Raw genomic sequence first — 17772 nt, 5'->3', positions numbered from 1 at the left:
ATGCCACCTTTTTGATTAAAAATTACAAGGGCACATGAATGTTGCAATAATGACGTGCACGGATAAAAAATTTACAATTAACCCCAAGCGATATTCCATTAAAAAAAAAGAACTGTAAATTGATTTCATCACATGAAACATAATGCAATGAGCGCTTTAATATATCCAGCCCAACTTTGTTTAAATAGGAAATGCATAAATAAAGAAAGTAAAATGTGCTTCACAAATAATATCAAAAGGTATTTGACTGCTGCCTACAATGCAACAAAAATAACACAGTTTGCACAATCTGAGGATATTATTTGATCTATAAAACAAAATTATGTTTCTCTTCTAAACTTGATTTCTTTGCTTTCAATTAACGTAATCCTCTAAAATGCACAAACACTTTGAAATTGAATCTACATAATTTGGCCACTTCAAAATACTTGATTTTAAGATTTGGGCGTTATGACTACAGGTGTATTTGTTTCTTATGGAATTCCACCCAAAATGAAAATTCACAATGCATCCATTTATTCCCACCCTCATGTTGTTCAAACCTGTGCAGGGAGTTTGTTTTGATTTCTGGTGAACCTAAAAGAAAATATTTTGAAGGAATGCTGGTAACCAAACTCTTGATAGTAGCCATTTAGAATAAAGAAACTAATACAGAAGTTTGCTATGAAGTGCTGTTTTCAGGTTTCACTTTTTGAGTGAACTATCCCCTTAACCGCTTCCATGTGGAATGGATCTTACATGGGATTAAATCGTGAATCCAAGGACTGGAACGATAACTCGAACCTTACACCCCACATAACACATCTCCTAGATAAAGAGATCTGTCCGGATGGAGAATGTGCAACTCAAGGTGGTGAAAAAAGAGGGCACCGCCAGCTGTCTGGTCCCATTGATGATCTCTCCCACCAGCTCCAGTCAGGAGTCCAGAGGCTTCAACCTTCCACAGTCAGCTCAGGACAGCGAGCAGCATGAGGGACGACATGCCCTACACCCCTCCACCCATGCTCAGCCCTGTACGTCCAGGATCAGGCCTCTTCAGCGCCATCAATGGAAAAGCAAGAGAATGCAGACGGGCTTGATAGTCTCACTTAATGCAGTTAATTTACTGGCATGCTATCTAAAGATTTTACAACAATAGTAATGATTAAAGAGTTATTTTTACTTACTTATTTTAGATGCAATGTTGCAGTAAGCTGTATTTTTCTCATTATAATATGCATTATCCATGTTTGTCTACAACAGGTGATATGGCTGACTGTGGTGAGACTTCAAGAGAGAAAGCGATTAATGTAACACCGTAAGCATTTTAAATTTTTGTGTAAATTCAATTTCACCATCGAAAGCAAATTTAACTAGTGTTACATTTTCTCAAGTGGCCCGGTTGTGGGCTGTTGCTAGTAGTTGTTTCTTGGCCAAAGTCAAAAAACCCTTCTCAAGTCTCTATCATTGAAAAAATATTAAATTAAATACAAATTTCTAGTTCGATGCTTTTGTGGTTTGATCGCAAAACTTCTGTGTTCTCTCCGAGAAAGCTTGCATTTGTTTAAAAAATGCCAGGTTCACACAAAAACTTTACCAAATATGTATTTATTTATTTATGGGAGAAAGCAAATTTTTTCCAGCGAATGAAAAGTTTATTCACTCAGAAAGTAATATCACACTTTCCCTCATTATAAACCACACATGACCTGAGTAGTTTCATTTTCATTAAGGGTTTTTCAAGAGTCAATCAGTAGACTCTTCATCATTAAAACAAAGCGAACAAACATGGTCTACTGCAAAGCGATTTTTACATCAATCGCGTACTTGAGTATTACAAAATTAAAATAATGTGTGAAGCATAAATATCCATTAATAATACTAACTAATTCTAATGTGTCTGAATAGTCAAATTAAAAGCTGCTTACTTGTTTTATTAAAAACATTAATAATGTGTCAAATCTAAAATGAATGAATAACTCATTAACCGTATTTACATGTTCTTTTATAGTCGGAATAGCATTGGTGAGGAATTTCAAGCAAAGATCCCAGACATTAAGAGTCAAACCCTCAAAGAGGGCACGATACCCAAACCGCTGTTCTTCTGTGGTTGCCAATTAAAGACCCGGATACTGCTGATAACCAGCAAGGAAGGTAAATCTAAGAACTCACATTTTTCTAAATAAAAATCAAGTATTTGAGTTCTGGAAGTAAATAGGAGGACGTGCAAGTGGATTTTTGGCTACTAGGCGGTTGGATGCAAAAAGCAAACATGTTTAAAAATCATATTTCAAACAAGGTACTGGCATTTACTACACGGGGAAATGTTTGTATTAGTTATTGATTTATTGAATTCTATTTTTGAAAACGCGATTGAGTACAGTTTGTTGGCAAACAGAAAACTTGAAATACTCTGTTAGTCTTCTACTTAAAAATTCTCACGTGCTAATCCATGTGTATTGCAGAACTTTTATTCTGGTGGTGAAATTTGTTTTTTTATTTGCTGAGACTACATGTGTTTGACACAATTGTTTAAACTGCAGGGGGCTAACAACATAGATGCTGTTACTTGTTTATTTGCTGTGCACATTAACGGAAAAATAAACCCAGATATTTGACTACTGCGTGACTTTTTCTCCCTTTAGTGGCAATCTTCTGAAAAAATGGGTGCTCTGTGTGTGCCAGGGGGCGGAAGCCAACCAAGCCAGAATGTCTTCCACTGTCCCTTTTTTGGTGTAGAGGAGAATATTTGGTTCGTATTTTTTCTTATTAGCGCTACACACTTGTGTTTCTCAAAAGCGCCTTCAAATACTATCCAGTTCGCAGAATACCCTTGAAAAGCTTCTGCCCACCCCTGCCAACAACGCTGAGGACACCATATCCCGCCCCAAAACATACTATCATTACGCAGTGCGTAAAACATTTTGTCCTCTGTTTACTATGGTATTCTATTGTGTTAACGGGTAAATTCTTCCTGAGGACGGATATATAAAACTATAAATCAGGGCAGATTGACTAACAGATTGCACCAACGCAAACATCATTTTGGTGTTAAACTACTGTCCAGAATTTACTAAAAAGTGGCAGGGAAAGATTAGCACTGAACAAGGCATGAACACAGTCATTTTTGTGGCTGACCTTGATTGGCTAGCATTTGTAAGTTTACTCTTTCAGACACAAAATTTAGGCAAGGAGGGAGGAGTACCTAAATGAATCACGCACATGATTTACTAAGGTTTTGTAACAGTCAGTTTTACTGGTATTTGTGCCATTTGCCCACCCAAAATGTCTTAACTAGATGCTATTTCACCGCTCTTGGTAGACTTCGTGGGCATTATGAAGAAACGATCTGGCTGCATCTGTGTCCTTAACCTGCGCATTGTCAATGTAGATCAGCCGCAGAACTTTCCCACTCCTATCCGGCGCTTTTTATGTGTGTTGCTTTCTCAACCTAATCTGCCCGTTTGAAGTAAATCTGCCCTAAATACTTGGAAATACGAAAATAAACCACATTACAGCATTTCTTCTTCTTTTCCACTGATCAACCAGGATCAAGACAGAATGGGCGCTTCAGGAAAAGCGGCAGCTGAACAAAGCACTTTTAAATTCATAACAAAGGGACTTCTATTTTGTCCAGAAAATTGTATATGTCAGTTAGTTTAATGTCAAAAGGGGCTTGTATGCAGGTTTCATGAATGTAACTATACATGTTAAGACTTTTTCCAAGACCAGTAAAGAAATTTAAGAATATTGAATGGAACACAATGCGCCATGGGTTCCTCTAAATAAATGTCTCAAAACAGATCCGCCATTACTTTTTATCATTCATTTACACAAGAATACCTTAAGTCTGAATAGCTCTGCTTTATCCTTGGAAATAACGTTGACCGATAACACAGTCAAAAAAAATGCATGTTCTTCATCAGTATTTTTGTCTTGTTTTCCAGTGCAAAAGTCTAAAGATTCTAAAATCAAGAGACATTTACTTGAGAACCACGTTTTCTGAGAAACTCATCAAAATAAAGTGAGTCGACGAATTTAAATCTGCAAATGGGCTCAGAAAAATCGCTTAATTCAAATTCAAAATTTCAAAAACACTTCATCTGTTTAATTTGCATCTCAAGTAAATGTATCTAGATTTATAGATGTTTAGATATTTGTCTAGGAAAACAAAACAACAATACCAAGGAAAATTTTTTATTATTTTTTAGCTGCATTTGGGTGATGCTTTTATGCTCTGAAATATGATATTTTTAGGCCTTAATTTTTGGAAGGGTAAATTAAGCCCTTTTTAAGCCCGGCAGAACCCCGGTTTTTAATATAATCTTAGTTTTCCGGGAATCCTTACCCTTCATTTGTGCCCCGGGGTTTTGGGTGATTGTGAAAATTTTGTTCTTTTTTTATTTAGGCCAGAAAAAGTCATGCCCCGGGGTGGGTACATTACAAAATTGGAAAAAGCTTTTGCGCTTGGGAAAGGGAATCAGCAGGGCCCTCTGTCAAAAACCCCTTTTCCAAACCACGGGTGAGTTCCGCACTTTCTTACTCTGAATTTCTCTAAAAATGCGCTGCTTTCCCCCAACAAAAATTTTACACAATTAAAAACCCCCTTAAACCCTGAACTGTCGCACCTCGGGCTTAAAAAATTAAACTTAAATTAAAATAAAAATATTAATAAAGGGTGCCCTTGAGAGTGCAAACGTCACTCATTTTGATGGGGTTATCAAATTTAAAATGCCCTTGAGAACTTTTAAGGGGGTTTTAGGTGTGCCCCAATACTTTACATTACATTATTTTGTGCTTTCAAACTTTTTTTTTAATGCACAGCCATATATTTCATCAATTGGGGAGACGGGCGATAAACAAACCCAGAACCGAACAAAAAACCCCAGAAAAACCTGGGGACTGAAAATCAGAAACTCCGGGCCCCCGTTTTTGGCCTGTGAATGTCAAAACCCGTGAGTACTGGTGCGGGTGTACATCTAAAACCCTCTAGAGCTTTCTCCACTTCCTTCATTTAGAAACACTCAAAACCTTTTTCCCCAAAAAAGGGTTTTTTAAAACTCCTCTGCATTCGGGCATGTTACTGTGCAATTCTAGGGGGGGTGTGATTGTGTACAATCACCTACAACCACTCAGAAAACCAAAAATTCGCTAGTTCTCTTTTTAATTATTAAAAATCCCGTTTATATTCAGTTTATCTGCAAAATTTGTTGATGTTCAAACCCCTTGGTGAAAAAATTAATTTTGGGTTATATATATAAAAATATATATTTATATTTTTTTTTGGGGTGAAAGGGGGGTAGGGAAATTCACCGAAACTTTTGGGTACAGGTCTTCTTTCGGTAGGGCAGGGCAAAACTACGGTTTTTTGGTTTTAAACCCACTGCATGGGGGAACTTCTTTGGGAAATTCCATTTTTTTTAAAATTGTTGATTTTATAAGAAAAAATTCTCAATTTAAAATATGCCCCCCTTTTTTTTTTTAGAAATTCAAAAAATTTAAATTGGGGTTTAAAAACCCCCATTTTGGGATGGGGGCGCGACAGAACCGTATAAACCCTCATTTAAAAACGGCACGGGGATCATCTCTTCCCTATCTACTATTTTTAATGTAAATAACTGAATGAACATCTCTCCCTCCCAAATTCACCCATTTCAGGGGTTTCCCGACCACAAAAAAATTTCACAAAACATTTTAGTGAACAAATTTTACGGAGCATCTTTTCCCCATAATTCATCAGTTTTTTTTTTTTTGGTTTTTTTTTTTAATTTTGATTATATTATAAAAAATAAATAGAAATTTAAAATTTAAGGGGGGGCTCTGTTTTTAAATTTGGGAAACCTTATTGTTTTAAAAAGGTTTTCCTTTGGTTTAAAACAAAAACCGGAGTAATTTGTATCCCAAAGAAAATTTTAAATTTGCCATAAGCCATGGGGTTTGTTTTTAAGAATGAAGAAACTAATGCAATATTCAAACTAATGCAATAGTTGATATTAAAAGTTTTAGGATTAAAACTCTTTTTTTAAAAAAAAAAATAAAAAATCTCCCAAAATAAATGATTTTACAAAAATTTAAAATCCAAAATTAAAAAAATTCTTTTAAATTTCCTCCCCTTCAAATCGTTTCCAAATCCGTATGCGTTTTTTGGGGAGCAAAAAAGGAGAATTTTTAAAGATTCTTTTCCCTTTTAGTGGACTTTATTAAATTATATATATATATTATATATATTTTATAATAATATATTTTAAAAGTTAATTTTATATATAATTTTTATTTTAAATTATATAATAAAAAAACGGTACTTGCAATTAAAATTTAAAATTAAAATGCCACTCAAAGTGTACTTAAGGCAACACTTTCATTACCTGTGTTTCTTAACACACTATTTCTTAATACACTTTATAATAATTTCTTATGCCTTTGTAATAAAGTCCAAATAAAAGTTTAAAGTACATTCCAGAGATTAACTGTGTTTCGAATATTATTGTCACTTGATTATAATTTTAACTGTAAGTGTGATATTTAATATTACATTTAAAGTTCCTACATTTTTACTTGCAATTTGTAAAAAAAAAAAAAAAAAATCATTACAAATTTGGGTTATTGCAAATAGTAATTATCAACAGAAATTACTTTAAAATTTAGTGACTTTACTATAAAAGCTGCTTTGTTTCAGTTGTTTACACTTTAACCATGTATCAAAGCACAATTACTTATAAAATTACAATAAAGGTGTTCTAATCCTACTTAATTGGGTCCAAAACACTTCAACTCTTGGCAGCTTATTACTTTTACCTATAATACATTTGAATTTTAAAACGTAATTGCAAAAAACATGCAAATCTAAGTAGTGTCTGAACATAACATTCAAGGTTCACACTCAAATTTAGCTGTTTTTAAAATAATTATTTAATCGATGTAATAAGTACTCATTTTAAAGGTTATTCTAAAGTGTACCTTTTCATACAATGACTTCAAGCTGCCAAAAACACATTAAAAAATAAAAAACTTTGTTTAAAAGCACAAAATAGTAACTCATACAAATTTTCAATTTTACTCTGTTACTCAGGCCAAGCCGATCAGAAAACCTCAGAAGTCTTGGAATATAGTGGCATGAGTTGCAATGAATGTCTTAGATTTTATGGTTGTTTCCCCTTGGCCATTTTGGCAACTTATGAATATGGAACTAGTCATATAACAGTACGTTTTTTAGTTTCTTCTGGTAAAATGACCATGGTTTTTCACAGCAGATGAAGGATAAACATGGACCCAGAATAATCTCCGGCTGCTTCTGTAGCTCTCCAGCCCGAAACATGCCAGATCCGTCCACGCTGACCCTGCCCGTTGGGTTCGGCTTCGGGGATCAGTTCTCCGCCTCCAGCACCACCATTGGAGCACCTGGTCTGCACCTGGCTGTTTGGAGTGGCGTTTAGCCCCTGGGCAACGAGTGTTGAAAGTAAAGCCAACGTCCTGAGTCCAACACAGAAACATCGTTCATTCAGTTATGAATCACAGTGGTTTTGCGGTCGTGATTCATGATTTGCTTCATTGTCCACAGGTATGTTTTTGAAGGTGAAGAGTTCGCAATGCCCACATGAAGACATCCCACCGCCACCACGAGGACACAAAACGTGGCCAGTTCCCCAGGGTTCGTGAACAAGATCATGTGATGGTGCGCCCTGAAAGAAGGCCCTGTTTTACACTACAACTAAAAACCACCCATAAGCCTGTTCATTCTTAACACATTTGGAAAGGGTCCCACGGAGGTGAAAGCATCCTTAAATTACATTTGCCAGTGAGATCAGTGGCGAGAATTCATTGTCCTCTGAAGACACCTTCCCTGTCCTACAGAGTCCCACTGGACTATATTCCAAGTTAATAAGATGATAATGAAATTCACTTGTTAGACTATAAACTGATTGCGTCATGTAAATGGTGGCATGCTATAAGGTATATTACAACTAAGGCGTAGGCACAACTTTGCTTTTATTTCGCTGTAAAAAGTATGTGATGCGCTTTGGCTTTACCTGGCATCTTATATCCTGTGGTATTATCTGATTTTTTAATCCCATTTCATTTGTAATAAACCACCTGGTTCCTCAGTTACTTATCGAACACATCACATGGTGAAACTGTTTGTCCATTCTTTACTCTTATTCTTGTATGCACTTACTTTTTTCTGTTGAAGACCATCTAGGAAGATCTTTGAAGAATTGGTAACCAAGGTTTTTGGTAGCCGTGACCTTCCATAGTATTTTATTTTCTTTAATTTTTTTCATATTGTGGAAATCAATGGCTTACCAGCAACATTAAGGGGAATTTACGTTTGAATGTTCTCACTGAACGTTCTGAAACAAGCACATACATGTAAAAAATAAAATAAATAAAAACAGAAAATGGTCCTCTAAATGTGTCAGATAAAAATTCATGAATCGACATAAAATTAGTTTATGCAAATGTTCTTGAGCTTTAATAATTTTAATGATATAGTCCAGATTACAAATGACAAAATAACCTTATAAAATTCATACACTACACAGCTGAGTACATAGTGCATAAGTACATAGTGTATAAGTGCCTCATTTGGGATGCAACTAATGTTAAATACCAGATCACTTTAAACAAACATTTGAATAATGTCAAATCTTTGAGACAACCCCCCATGGCCACTTTAACTGAGCAACCGCTGCAGCATCCGGATGATCAGGCCATAACCATTCAGAAATATGCACAGCTGCCAAAAAGCTGCAGCCAATCATCAAAGTGATGACTGAAGCCCACGAGATTACATTTGACCAATTACAGCTACAGGAAACAGCTGAGTGAAAAATGGCATTTGTTTCCATTCCCTTCTGAGCACTATAGGTTGGACTTGCTTTGTTTGGTTAGAAAGACTAAAGTACTTAGTAGTATTATTATTATTAATTATTATTATTATATGGTAAACCCCTTTGCAAACAATCAAAATTTATATTTTGGCACACAAATATTCTATCTATACGGTTGTCAAATGACCTCATTGCACCTGTTTAATGTGCACAGTATGCATGCTTTGTGTTGCAGTAATACAAGCAGTATGTTGTTACTGACCTTATGCTTGGTCAATGTTTGAATTCTATGACAGCACATATGAAAAAGTCAAAACTGCAGCAGATTTCTAGCCTATAAACGATACTCCACGGTATAACTGTACGTCTAAGTATATTGCAGGATGAAAGTCCTTGTTGGTTATTAACCCTGCACAAACAACGAAGTGCTTGTCAGGAAAGTGGGATTCGAACCCACTCCCTCCAGAGGAGACTGCGACCTGAAACGCCGCGCCTTAGGACCGCTCGTCATCCTGGACATGCTCCAAGCTAGTTTTAAGCTCAATTTTTTTATATTATTATCAGTTGCCTTATTATACGATATAGCTATATTGTACAACATTTACGAGTATGTATTATGTTTTTAGTGCATTTGTATCAATGCTAAAAACCTTTTCTGATTAAGATCGTCCTTTGACAGTCTGGTGGCAAAGAGCGGTTAAACCACACAAGATACCACTGCGATGGTTACGGGTATATACAGCAATTAGCAGCATCTTTAAAAGCGCCGTTTAGTGATGTGGTCGGGGTACTATTAGTCTAAAAGTTAGATTTTTCATGGATTTTAACGTTGAGTCGAGTTTACTTTCTCATTCAGTTTTCCGGCGTCATTTATCAGTTAAAGTGTTTCCCAGACGCATAGTCCCTGTCACGTGGATAAGCGGTACCTAAGTCGAGTTGCTCTAACCGCAGTCGTTTATGGTTAAAGTAAAAAACGTACTAAATTTTTTTATAATTTTACAGACGCTTATTGGGTCGAATTTTGTCTCCATATATCTCTGCAAGTTAGTTGCAATTCCGTATGTAAAAAGATTTAATTTTAATGAAAAGGCTGTTTGCCCACTAAAACAACACACTTGCTCGGATTTCACCGTTTTCACTGGAGGGTGCGGGTTTATATGGCTTTGTGCGCCCCTCCTAGAGGTAAACACTGTATAAAACACAGACTATTGCTAGTGCTTATTTAGTACCCGTGTGCCGCCAAACGGTAAGAACTCGACACCTGCGTGCAGTCAGTTCCGACAGACCAGCATGGGGCCTGAGTTCTAAAGATTGCATTTATATCTAAATATCAAAGATTGCATTTACTAAAATAATAATTATAGCAGGTCAATGACTGGTTTATTTTACAGACAGAAGAACCAGTGTGTGCATTTCAGGGACTTCAGAAAAGAACCATTTAGTTGCTGAGATGGACCACGCCGAGTAAACATGGACTAAACAAGGTACAGAACAAACTGTGTGTGTTTGCAGTCAAAATACTTGATTCATTTACCACACACCCGATGTAAGTGATACAATGTCGACCACAAACATAAATAATGTAAAATACAATATGGCTCATCCAATGTTTTTATGTGGTTGCAATATAATTTAACATTATATAAGCGTAATGCTGGAACTGTGAAATTAAAATTATAAAATACAATGATATTTGAAGTTTAATTTTGCATTGTAAAATTGCACCACATAATACAATATTATTTGAAGTCATGCTTGTATTGCCTTCTTAAGTGACTGGGTATCATTTTAAATAACTTTTTTTATTATTCATATTTTGATTTACTTTCTGTATTTTAAAAACTTTAAATTTGTTCACGTAAAATTTGAGTTTTTCTTGTTCATGTTGCAGATATGCATTTGGGTTAGAGGTAAACAATATTTTGTTAGACAACCAGAGAAAAAACTAGGCTTCGGCACAGCCTCCAAACTTCTCATGGGTGGATCCTGGCAAGGTTGCAGCATGGCAATGCCCCGAATGACAGCCACTATCAGTACCTGCTGAAACAACGGCATTAAACATCTGGGACTGACCCTGAAGCGAGCGCAAACCTCCTTACCCACGACACCTGTCCAGACCTGACCCTTCATCACATCAGGATTCATCAGACTCTGTGCACCAAACGTTTGATCAGATCAACAGATTCCTGTCCAATAGTGGAGGAGGCAAATGCAAAAGGGACAGGTAACTCAGAGCCAATAATTATGTAAATCTATTGTTTTTCACATAATAATTAAAGCTACATAATCGCAGCTAAACAAGTATGTTTAAATACGCTTGCTAACTTTCCTCATTTAAGTTATTGAAACCGGTGAGTCTGAAATGTTCTCCAGTATATATTATTATTTTTTTTTTACTTTTTTTTTTATTGGTTTGTTTTTCTTGCTTATGCAAACCATTGGGGGAACAATTCTATTTGTCATTTTGCAGAGTGGTATGGGAATGTTACTTTTGAATGTTCTCTTAAACGTTCTGAATCAAGTAGTAACATTTAAAACATGTTAGACAAATATTCCAACTAAAAACGTTTCAGGAAAGAGAAAAAAAAAAAAAATCCATGAACCATATAATGTTTTTGTGTTCAAAAAGGAACCAAATTTAAATAATGAGCGAGTACATCACAAAAAAAAAAAAAGCCCAATCCAACTCTGTTTTTTCCCCACCTTAAGTCTATAAGTTGCACTATTTTTTAACAGTCGTCAAGGATGGATTTCCCAGGGAAATTGCATACTTTCATAATTTGGTCCATGCACTGTTAATGTCATATCTGATTAATTAATTAAAAAAATGTTTTTTTAATTAAAGAAGGTCAGGCTAATAGTATATGCAGTGAAAGTATGGCTATCCTTGAAGGCGACCGAACCTCAAACTGAAAGCAAAAAGTTAAAGTTAAAGTTACCCGTAATAAAACACGAACCAACATAGTTTGCATCACAATTTCTGTACACTGGGTTCACAAAAACAATGTTTATCATGTTGGCAACAAAGCGACTCTCTAAACAAACTTAGTTACTACTTTTGGTCTGTTGTGCCTACAAAACACTTATAGTTTCCATCGTTGTCCGATATAAATCGCAATTGTGTCTAGTTGCCAAACATTGGTAACGTTATTGCTTAAACAAACTGATTTTAATAAGTCAAAACAACAACAGCATATAGCTACTTACCTGATCATAAGACCTATTTTTCATAGAGTTTTGGTGCGTTAGTGATATTAGCATCTGATAAGACGATCATCTGTAACAATGTTTATAAAAGCCATTAGATTCATCCGCACTGAATAGCGGAGCCGAAGCACAACTCACGTAATTAACCAAAACAAATGTTATTCAAGCAAGTAACACGTATGTTTATGCTTTAAACCGCTAGAGGGCGTCACATAGTGTAGCTGATTCAAAACACGTGTATGTTAAAGTGTTTTCGTCTTCTGCAGGCTGTTGCCGGTGCATACTGTTTGCTTGGTTTTGGGCGGACGGGGACCATGCTCGCCTGTTACCTGGTGAAGAGCAGAAAAATCAACCGGAATCGATGCGATTAATGAGATAAGAAGCATACGCCGAGGGCTCCATTGAAACCAGAGACAGCGAGGAAACTAATGTGGTGCAGTTGTATCAACAAAATAAGGTCGTAAAATACGAAACATTTATTTTTATGATGCAGATGTTTATGAATAATGTTATCTAAAACAATAAAGAATTATTTTATTTCCAGTGTATGTATTTATTTTTGAAGACTTGAAAGGCTGTACAGGTTCCTATCATCTAAGAAACTCTGGTAAAGTCCACTAAAAACTTCCAACTCTCGTGTTCCACCATTAAGCATTGGTCCAACAGTGTATTACTGACCACGATGTGAAAAAATAGTAGTGAATTCAGATAAAGCAGGTCATCTTTAGTCAAGAAATGAAAAAGTGGCTCAGTTTATATGAATTATGTTGTAGAGCCTACAGTTTTACAGCTTGGATGCTGCTTAGGAGGGTCTAGAAACAAATCATGAAATACCCAGCCTTATTTCTGTTTTAAGACACTATTGAATGATTGACAGTCTCTGAGGTTTGCCTTTTCATCAGGACACTTTGATTTTACTTGAAAGTGGGGACCATGCCGAAAGAAAACAGCTGCGGACTCTCTTTAAAGGTCATATTCTCTGGGGAATCATCGTGTTTGGAAGATTTTGTGATTTACTTCACTGTAAGAATAAAAAAAACAATCACCTGATTACAATGAATCACTACAGGTAGATGGAACTGGAAATCCATTGGGGTTGCAAGGCTGTTCCATTTTGCTCAGATCTCGCCCCCCCGGTTCTTTAAGTACCTTGGTCGTCCACTAGAGGGACGTCCTTTCTATTCACTCCAGAGTTTGGTTTCACGTTGTTCTCTGCTGATCGTGTGTGCTGGTTTATAAAGGTTTACTGATGGTCTTGATGGACCAGAAACAGATGGTTCTGCACTGTCATGAAGATCAGAGACACTGGACTTCTGCTTCAATCCACAGCAAGCAAGGAAAGAATCCTTATCTGAACAAAACAGAAATAAAAATAAATAAAAATAAAACGTAAATGACCTGAGAGCAGAGAGAATTGTATAATTGCGCAGACTGGATGATTTTATGATGTCAGGATCAACAACTGTACCTTTTTCCTTTAAAGGAATGCTGAGCGGGAGATTCCAATTCACTTCCATGTAGTTTTGTGCCATGCTGTAATCAGGTGAAAAAATATATTTATTATTATTGTACTAAATGTTAAATACAAAATATATGTTATTGGTACTCAAAATTTCTCTGTATAACATCAATAAAACAATTAAAAAAATAGATTTTAAAAATATTCTGATTTCAGCAAATTACCAAATTTTACCAAAAAAAAATAAATAATAATAATTTTAAAAAATTGCAGCAGTCAACTATGAATTTATTAAAGTAGTTATGATTTCATATTACCTCAACTATTGCATGAACATATTAAAGTGACATAATCCATAAATGTGAGGAAAAACAAAAACGTTCCCTTAATATGCTGTTGTTTTATGTTTTATTACATGCAGACACTAAATATAGCTTTTGTTTTTTTTTTATTTTTTTTAGCTACACCAGCTTTTAGAGTTCTTAAACAATTCATCACTTCACATTAAAGTAAAAAAAACAAAAGCTGTGACATTTTCACTGCTGTCTACATAAACTTTTGCTATAATATCTTTGCACACTCAAACATCAGACTGACCCGATTTTCTTTTTTAAATAGATTAATGGTTCAAGTCACGATGATCAAATTAGGATTTTATATATAGCATTATATTCATTTTAACAGCTCTCAACCTCAAAAAACCTCTCTTTTGGAATACGAGTCTTTCAAATCTCTTTTAGGTTCAGATGTGTCTTTCTATGTACATCAAAAAGAGATTACCTTCCTGTTTGTTTTACATTCAGAGACACTGTTCTCTAACATGTGACTGCTAGAAACTTTTTTCTTCTGTTTATTTTTCTTCTCTTTCCTTGACAATGTCCTTTTGAAATTCTTGATTACTCCAACTTTGTCCGTATTTTCCAAACACCCATTCTAAAAAAAAGAAGTTATTTTTAGTTCACTCCAAAATCCTGATATTTAACTTACATATTTGATATAATGCATAGATTAAATGACAGGGACGTCACACACCTTTAAAGTCACACAACTGTCATTCATCAAGACAAATCACCATCTGTGTCTTTATTCCAGTTGAGTTGAACCACCAAGGGCTTTACTGAAAGGTCCAGTTTTCTTTCTTCTAAATGGCGAAAACACAGAACATTAAGTGAATGGCAACACAGACTGAGAACAAAAGTGTGTAATGTCTACAAACATGAGCTAAATTCAGTCCTGCTCTCACCTTGATTTCTTAAGACCTCATACAATGAATATGACAAAGGATGTGAGGTCCCATCATGTTGAAACTTCTCCAGAAGGGTTTCAATGACCTCTTGTGTGGAAGAAGTGCTTGAGATGCAAATGCATTTGGGGGCACAGTTCCCTGAAATATGTTCTTGGAAGTAGAAGCAAATAACTCCATGGAATACAGAGTACTAAAGATTAAAAAAGATCATTAAATTGTTAAGACAGAAAGAAGCAAGCTCATTTTTTTAACATTGCAGTTTATCCTACCAGTATCTGAACGCATCTATTACTTTCAGTTTTTACTAATGCATATTGCATACTTTTGTTCTACTGTGTACTAGCACACGATCCAATATTCAGTGCTGGAGTCATGATTGTATTTACAAGATGAGCATGAACGTAACCACAATGTTATTTTTCTAGAGGAATTAATAGTAGACTTTTATGGGGGGAGGGGCTTTTTTAATTACAGAATCATGCATGGTGTCGTAATTAGGTTTTAACTGAATGGTGATTGTTTTGCAGCTGGTTTTACATATTTTGGCGTACTGCTGAAATTATGAAAAAATACTACTAATTTAGTCTGTTCATAAAGTGACATCTTGCACAATGAAACTACCTTTTGCATACTTGTCTACGACAGCATTAGAATTATAAAATATATATTTAAGCAGCGATTACACACTTAATGCATAAACAAGTGCTCCTAAACAAGTACTTCTAGTCTTTGTTGAGAAGTGATAAATTACACAAAAAAAAATGTAGAAAACAATTTTCACTGATATATTGCTAGTAAATTGTCACAATCAATTACAAAGAAATAGCGCTAAAAATAAATGTGTGAAATTTTGAAATTTAGTATTTTCTTTAAAGAAAACATTGGTTACACTACAATGAGTTTGATAAATATATAGTCTAAGTCAAATTACCTCTTGAAAGTCTTCAGGAAGTGATCTTTTCTTGCACTTGGCGATGCCCTCAACAATTTTTACAGCTTCTTTTGTCTTCCTTTGTGACAGTAACCAACTGGGAGACTCTGTTACAACATTAATGTCTGCCTTATCCAGCAAATGATATATGATAGAATTCATGTATAAAAGATACCAATAATTTATGTATACTGACTAAAGAGAACCTTCATTTCAAATGAGATTAAGAATCACTCATAAATATGTTATAGTTCCAATGCAAGCAATTACCAGTGATAGATCAGAAAGATGAATGTTGGTAGAGTCATTGCCATCTGTAGGTTTTTTTCAGCATGAAGGAATGTAATACGCCGGAGCCGGAAAGAGCACCAAACCAAACGAGTACAGAGTATGGGACCTAACGGAGAAAAATTTCCTGTTGTTTGATCCAAAGAATTTGATAACTGTTTTGAAAATACCAGACTTGAACATTCTTGTAGCTCAGACAGTACTGCATAGTGCTAGTAACTGCAAGGCCATTGGTTTGGATCCCAAAAAATGCATGAACTGATAAAATGTATAACTTGCACGCATTGCAAGTTGCATTGGATAAAAGTGTCTGGCAAATGCATGAATGCAATATAAAACAAGTTAGCAATCAAACAAAGTAAATGCTTTTCAACTATATTAAATGACCTGCTGATTTAGAGTTCTGGTCTGATGTTAATTTATGTACCCACCCAAAACATATGTGGCAGTCCATGCTCCTTTGGCAAAAAACCTTGCAACCATCGAAAGAACACGAGGAGAGGGTAATAAGATGAAAAAATAATGCATTTCCCAGAAACTCCAAGGCCAAAAATAAACACAATAAAACAAGATTTTCTCCCAAACCTGGAAATAAAAATGTTATTATGTAAACTCAAGTCTGGAATGCATTTATGTCATGATAGTAAATGCCACTCTACAAAGCAGCGGCCCGCATTCTACATAATCATTAGAACTGTGATCGGATTGGCCGGCATATATCTGGAGGCGGGGCTTTAGGAGAAGGGGCGTGTAATTGTCTGAAATTGCTAATTACAGTATGTCTATATGTATAACCCAGGATTTTTGTCCATTGTAGAGGACATTCTTTTAGTGAATTTCTCTGAGATAATCACATGCCACCGTTTTAAGTTATCTGGATGTCTGTACAGTGCATGTTTCAGGGCTTTTTTAGTGATGTCACATGTTTGGAGGTTTGCTCATAAACACTCCCTCTCCTTGTTCTTTAAATATGACTGACATTGACAGAATGATTGCAATTTCTGCACTCTTCAGGAAAATATTATAATGTTTTTGAAGTTATCATTTAAATCTGGGCTAATTTTGAAAAATTGTTTGTCTATATAAACATCTCAGAAAAATTGTTATGGGGGTTTCAGATTGGAATATGACTTTTTGTTAAGAAACAGCATAATTTTCATACATGTCTTCTGTAGAGGACATCATGTTAATCAGGCATTTTGGGGAGACACCACAAGTCAATAGAGAAAGAAATTATAGATCAGTATTCCTATGAAACATGGGATATATTCTTATAAATATGTTGCCAAGTTATTACTTCCATTATAACACTTTTTTTTTCATAATGGTTTTCCCCAAGAATACATTAATATGCCAATTAGATGCAATGTAAAGCAGATACAACTGTTAGAATGGGATACCAATTTTATGAACATTTTACCACACATTTCCATAAAGTACAGTAGTATATCCAAATCTTTTTTGTGTATTATATGTCCTATACATAGTTGAGAATCATCTTTGTACAATGTTTTGTTTAAAATAGCCTGTAACCTAAAAACTGATTTGTGAAAAAAATAAAACATTGATTTTACCTATACATGCCATTTCATGTCTATTTATTTTTTGAATAACTTGGTTCTCTTCAAAGGACATAGAATAAAACATGAATAAAATATCTTTTTTTTCAGACACAATGTTTTTTCCTCTATTTGTTTCTTATGCTCCAACTAATGTAAAGACATAAAAGAAAATGTTTAAATAAATTTTTATACGTTTGGTTTGGCCCTAATACTTTGTTACCTTGTAACATAATCTGTACTTTACATGGGTTTCTAAATATACTCACCGATGT

At 35.0% G+C, this 17772-nt stretch overlaps 1 pseudogene; it reads left to right on the top strand.

The window, feature by feature from the left end:
* The first annotated feature begins 7292 nt into the window (after positions 1-7292).
* Positions 7293-14574, top strand: LOC122144568 (annotated as a pseudogene).
* The last annotated feature ends 3198 nt before the right edge of the window (positions 14575-17772 follow it).

This window comes from Cyprinus carpio, unplaced genomic scaffold (genome assembly GCF_018340385.1).
Source record: "Cyprinus carpio isolate SPL01 unplaced genomic scaffold, ASM1834038v1 S000006726, whole genome shotgun sequence".
NCBI classification, from domain to species: domain Eukaryota; kingdom Metazoa; phylum Chordata; class Actinopteri; order Cypriniformes; family Cyprinidae; genus Cyprinus; species Cyprinus carpio.
This window is presented reverse-complemented; position numbering and strand designations above follow the sequence as displayed.